The sequence below is a fragment of the Salvia miltiorrhiza genome, chromosome 4 (assembly GCF_028751815.1).
Source record: "Salvia miltiorrhiza cultivar Shanhuang (shh) chromosome 4, IMPLAD_Smil_shh, whole genome shotgun sequence".
NCBI classification, from domain to species: domain Eukaryota; kingdom Viridiplantae; phylum Streptophyta; class Magnoliopsida; order Lamiales; family Lamiaceae; genus Salvia; species Salvia miltiorrhiza.
This window is the reverse complement of record NC_080390.1, coordinates 4,835,759-4,841,758: the sequence shown is the minus strand read 5'-3', so window position 1 is coordinate 4,841,758 and position 6,000 is coordinate 4,835,759.

Sequence of the window (6,000 nt, the reverse complement as noted above, 5' to 3'; positions counted from 1 at the left end):
AATTCCTTGAGAATATTACCTTGTTAGAATTGTTGTATATATGCTTAATAATTATTACAATAAATTATGTTTAATTGAATATCGACTCTCGAGTTAATTGATGATATAAATTGTCTTAAACAACCCTCTTGTATAAATAGTTATATGTTAAAAAAGAGGTCTAGGGGTTCGATGTAAAAATAAGCTAAATAATAATGTACTTACAAACAAAAAAAAAACAACAACTATGATTGGAGAAATTGGCATGTTGGTTTATTAAAAGCTTAACTGATTTGTTTATTAAAAAAAACAACTATGAGCCAATTGATAATCAAAACTTATGAGGGGGTGGGAGATGGGGGGAGGGGGGGGTTATGTAATACCCGGGCTTTTGATGACGTGTTTAATTGCTTAAGTTTGAGTAATTAGGGTATAGATCCCTTGTTTGATTACTTTGTACATAGATGATGAGTTATGAAGTTTTCTTTTCTTTTTTTTTTTAAAAAGATGTTGAGATGTTCTTTTGATAATGTTTGGATGATGTGATGATGGTGCTGCAATGAGCGGAGTCTCCAGGGTTGTTAATAAATAGTTAACCTGTCTAGAATATGTCTTCATACATATGTCTAGCTACTTTCCGCTGCAAGATGTTGTTGATGTTATAGTATGTTATGTCATACTTTGAGTCTTAAGAGAATGGTTGCATATGATGTATAACTTGATTAATGATATTAATTAACTTTTATGCAGTCTTTCATAGACTGTTTTCAATTGAGTATTAATGAATAAAAATGACGAGTTTTATTAAGATGAGTAAGTTTTACGGCTATAAATGACGCCCCTTTTCTTCCCCTTCTTCTTTAACCCCATCCCTAGTCGTGGACCACTCGGCCTAACTATCCCTAGTTAGGGCGGGCTGTGACAGAGTGGTATCAGAGCGAAGGAAAGCTCTGAATTAGAAGTCTTGAGTTTAGTCTAGAATGAGTCACTAGACTAATAGTTATTAACAACCGTGAGCTCAGCGCACCATCACACCAGGCTCAACGAGGTATGTAAAATTTCAAAGTTTATTTGACGTTAAATTTTGAAGAGCGTGATGTTGAGGTTATATGATGAGTTATGATGTTACACTTTAAAGGTGCATAGTTTGAGTTTGAGGATGACAACATGATTAATAATGAGTTATTATGTTGTAAGAGCATATGTTGATGTTACATGATGAATCATGAGAGCGTTTATATCATATGATGTTATATGATTGAGGATGCATAATTATGAGTTATGATGTGATGTATTTGAGATATTTTGTGATGGGAATTGTTTGAGCAGTTGTGATAAGTCACGATGATTTAGATGAAGGAATCTAATGTCATTGTTAAGAGAGATTTTTTTTACTAAGTAGAAGGATGAAATGAGAACTTAGAGCTAAAGCTTGAGAGAATTAGCAATTGCTTTAAGTACTTGTTGGTTTGAGTTATGAGTTTGAGTTATGAGCTTGAGTATAATAGCATGATTAATGATGAGTTATTAGCATGCTGCAATGAGATATTGTACGATATGTTGAGTTGTTTTGTGACGCGAGTTTTGCTAACGCAACCTTAATGGTACTTGAGGAGGTATCATGAGCCATAGTCTTTGGAGATGGCTTTGAGAGAGAATTGTTGAGTTGTCTTACTGAGTCACGATGATTTAGATTAAGGGATCTAATATCATTGTTTAGAGAGATTCTCTACTGAGTAAAGATGGGACGAGATGAGAATTTAGATGTTTTGAGCTTGAGTTTTAAGATAACAGTACTACTTAATAGGAGTTTTGCTAAGTTATGTTTTGTTTATTTCTGTTGCTGGAGCCAAGTAGAGTTAGTTCCTAGAGTCACCTTTAAGTTCTCCTTATAGGTTGGCCAGGACTGTTGGCAATGCACGAAAGTGGACTGTTGTGAGATCGAACTCAGGAAAGATCGGATACGAGGACGAGGCGTACAGTATGTGGTACAGAGATACCCTAGCAGATTTTCAAACACATGTTCATAGACTATGAAAGGATAAAAGCCTTATGGTTTTTACTAGACTGGATGGCATCGTGCACCTAGTCCCCGTGCTACCAATCGAGTGGTAGGATTGAGCAAGGAAGAAAGCCACTCAATATGATGGGACATGTCGTCTTGAGCATTGGACCCACAGGAGATGGGATTTGTTACAGATACCCAGATTTTCTATGCGGATCTACTGACCAGATGCCTGTTTTCTACCAGGGACTCTAGAAGAGTGTAGTAGATATCGAGTCGATCCTTGAGTATCAGTTACCAAAGATGATAAAATGATAAACGATAATGAGGACGAGAAGTAGCCGAGGAGGGCTAGAGTTGATGAGGATGAGAAGAGAAGTCGATGTAGGCTAGAGCTAAGGATGATCTTGAGAGTATGCGCGGTACACCCTCGTTTTTGATTAGTTGCAATTACATTGCGATGTATATAACTTACTTAGGAGATACTGGTACTTGAGATTTTGACATGATGATAGATAAGCATGCGAATTTAGTACCCTACTGATGTTAAATAGATGGATGTTCCTAGTGTGCTAAAGTAGCAACTAGATGAGTTAACTGGTAGCAATTACCGTAGGAGGTCCAGACCGAGACATAGTACTATTAACGGTGTCGATTTAGAAGGGACATTACGATAGATACTATGGTTTTTGTAGGGTTTAAATAACCCCTTTATGTAAGCCCTCTAAAAAGAGGCATTCTACTGATGGATATATTAGGTTGACCAGAGTGGTCTTTTTGTTAGCATTTCGTGAGTGCTTATTGCCTTACAGATGAATGTTAAGGCGACCGTGAGGGTTTTCCTTAAAGTTGAGTTAGTAAATTGAACTTGAGTTTTGAGGATGCTTAGAGCGTTGGTCGAGTTGAGTTTTCCTTTTGTGATTTCAAAAATGCCTCAAAGATGTCATCAAGAGTGTGATGTGAAGGATAGGCGGGATAATACTCCGCCACCACCACCGCAACATGAGAGGAGAGTAAAAAAATATTGAACTTTCGAAACAAGAGTCTAGAACATAGGACCCTGAGTTTAAGCTTTTAGCTTGCTGGTGTGAACTTAAGTTTTGTTATGTATAGTATGTTGAGGGTTTAGAAGACACAGAATTTCCAAGTTCGGGATAGTATATCCCGTGTGACTGGGGAGTGATTATGTTGGACCTGGCCAGTCCGCATGATCCAAATCTCAGTAAACGTGTTTTGGGTTTATAAACCCATGTGTTTCAACTTTCGGTTGAAAAGCCAGATGGGTTCTTACTCTAGGTCATTTTGTTCGACCTGGTAGTTACTTCATTCTACCCTCTGGTCATTCATTTGAGTTTCTTGAACAATTTGTTTTGATGTCGTTCTATGGTTGAACCCTTACAACTTTTGAGTTATCCTAGTAGTTTTTTTTTATGTATAAGACTAGTGAGAGGCACGTTAGAGGACTTTAACACCTGAGCAACTGGCAAACTACACTTGAGAACAATTGAAGACTACTCTTGAGAAGTATGTACAGAGGAGTACAGTAAGCAGCGAGAGGCTGATTATCGAAGTTTGATGCAAGGAAAGAAATCGGTTGTAGAGTATAATCGAGAATTCTGTGAGCTAACACGTTCGCTCATCAGAAGATGGATACTGATGAAGAGATGTCTGAGTTTTAAGTGCCGGTTTAAGGCAGGACTTTAAGGTAGTATGGGCAAGTTATTGGATGCACCAGTTAGAATCCTGTTTAATACAAGAGCCTCGCATTCTTTAATTGGTTGAAGCATGTTACCTTCAAACTCGAACCAAAACAAGCTAGTCCCGAGTTGAGAGTAATCACTCCTGTAGGAAGAGCTACTACAGTTTCTCACATGATTTCTAACTTAGAGCTTGAGTTAGGATCACTAAAGATGAAAGCAAGAACCTTGCACTTAATGCATATGTGGAACGTAGACATTATTCTAAGGATGGAATGGTTAGCAGAGAACTTTGGCCCGATTGATTGTAAGAAGAGACATATAGCTTTCCAACCACCTGGGAAAGAACATACATGTTTTCACGGCATTGATAGAAAGAAGAGAGTTCCAATCATTTCGGCACTTCAGGCGTCGAAATTGGTAAAGAAGAAAGGAGCACAAGCTTACCTAGTTTACTTGAATGATGAAGGAGAATCAAGTAAAAACTTTGAGGATGTAGCAGTGGTAAGGGAATATAGAGATGTATTTCCCAATGTCTTACCAGGATTGCCACCAACAAGACAGTTGGAGTTCACTATCCACCTAGAACCTGGATCAGCACCAGTGTCGAAGGCACCCTATAGAATGGCGCCTAAGGAGCTACGAGAGCTGAAGATTCAGCTACAAGAATTGCTCGAGTTAGGTTTTATTAGACCTAGTGTATCCCCGTGGGGAGCACCAGTCCTTTTTGTCAAAAAGAAGGATGACACGTTGAGAAGGTACAAAAATTATCGAGAACTGAATAAATTGACACTCAAGAACAAATATCCTTTACCGAGGATAGATGACTTGTTTGATCAATTAAGAGGAGCGAGCTTTTTCTCGAAAGTTGACATGAGATCAGATTACCACCAGTTGAAATTTTGACAGAAGAATATACGTAAGACAGCTTTTCAAATGAGGTATGAGCACTATGAGTTCATAGTTATGCCATTCGGTTTGGCGAAGGCACCAATAGTTTTCATGGATCACATGATCGAGTGTTCCATCAATAACCGGATAAATTTGTCCTAGTTTTCATAGATGATATTCTCATCTATTCGAAGAATGAGCAGGAGCGCCAAAACATTTGAGAACGATGTTGGAAACGCTAAGAGTTGAGAAGTTTTTGCCAAATTCACCAAGTGCGAGTTTTGGTTGAACGAAGTAACTTTTCTAGGACATATTATTTCATCCGAATGAATTAAAGTTGACCCTGCCAAGGTACAAGCTGTACATGAGTGGAGATCACCAACTACGCCTAACGAGATTTGCAGCTTTTTAGGTTTAGCAGGATACTATCAGAGGTTTATTAAAGGATTTTCCATGATAGCAAGACCGAGAAAAGAAGTTAAGTACAATTGGAAAGAGGAGTGTAAAGAGAGTTTTTAAGAGCTTAAAGGAAATTGACTACAGCACCAGTGCTGCTAGTCCCGGAAATGGATAAAGAGTATACCATCTACACAGATGCGTCAAAGAATGGGCTAGGATGTGTTTTGATGCAAGAAGGAAGAGTTATAGTCTATGCATCACGACAACTTAGATCCCACGAGATAAATTATCCAATGCATGATTTAGAGCTTGCAGCCGTTGTGCATGCCCAAAAAAAAAAAAAATTGGAGACATCATCTCTACGGAGTTAGATGTGAGATTTTCACGGACCACAAAACTTTGAAATACTTTTTCAAGCATAAGGATATTAACATGAGGCAAATGAGATGGCTCGAATTAGTAAAAGATGTTAACTGCGACATTAACTATCACCCTGGCAAGGCCAATGTAGTAGCCGATGCATTGAGCCGAAAGGTCTCGTCAAAGTTAGGATGTATTCTCACGAGAGAGGATGAGCTTATAAAGGACTTTGACAAGATGAGGATAGAGATGATAAAACCACCAGGGACGATAGCAAGTATTGTTGCGACGATGCCTAGTTTGAGGAAAATGGTGATTGAAGCACAAGGAAAGATGAGACAATGAACAAGTTACGAGAAAGGATAAGAGCAGGAGATCTCAAGAGTTAAAAAAAAAAAAAAAAAAAAAAAATCAGACAATGCTATCTTATTTGAGGGGAGAAGATGCATTCCCCGCGATGACGAACTTAAGAATACGATCATGAGTGAGACTCATAACACGCCTTACACCGCCCACCCAGGAGGCACAAAGATGTATCAGGTTGTAAAAAAATAGATTTTTGTGGGACGGAATGAAATGAGACATAGCTTCGTTTGTAGAGCGATGCTTAGCTTGTCAGCAAGTGAAAGCATTACACCAACGACCCTATGGGAAGTTAAAACCGTTGGA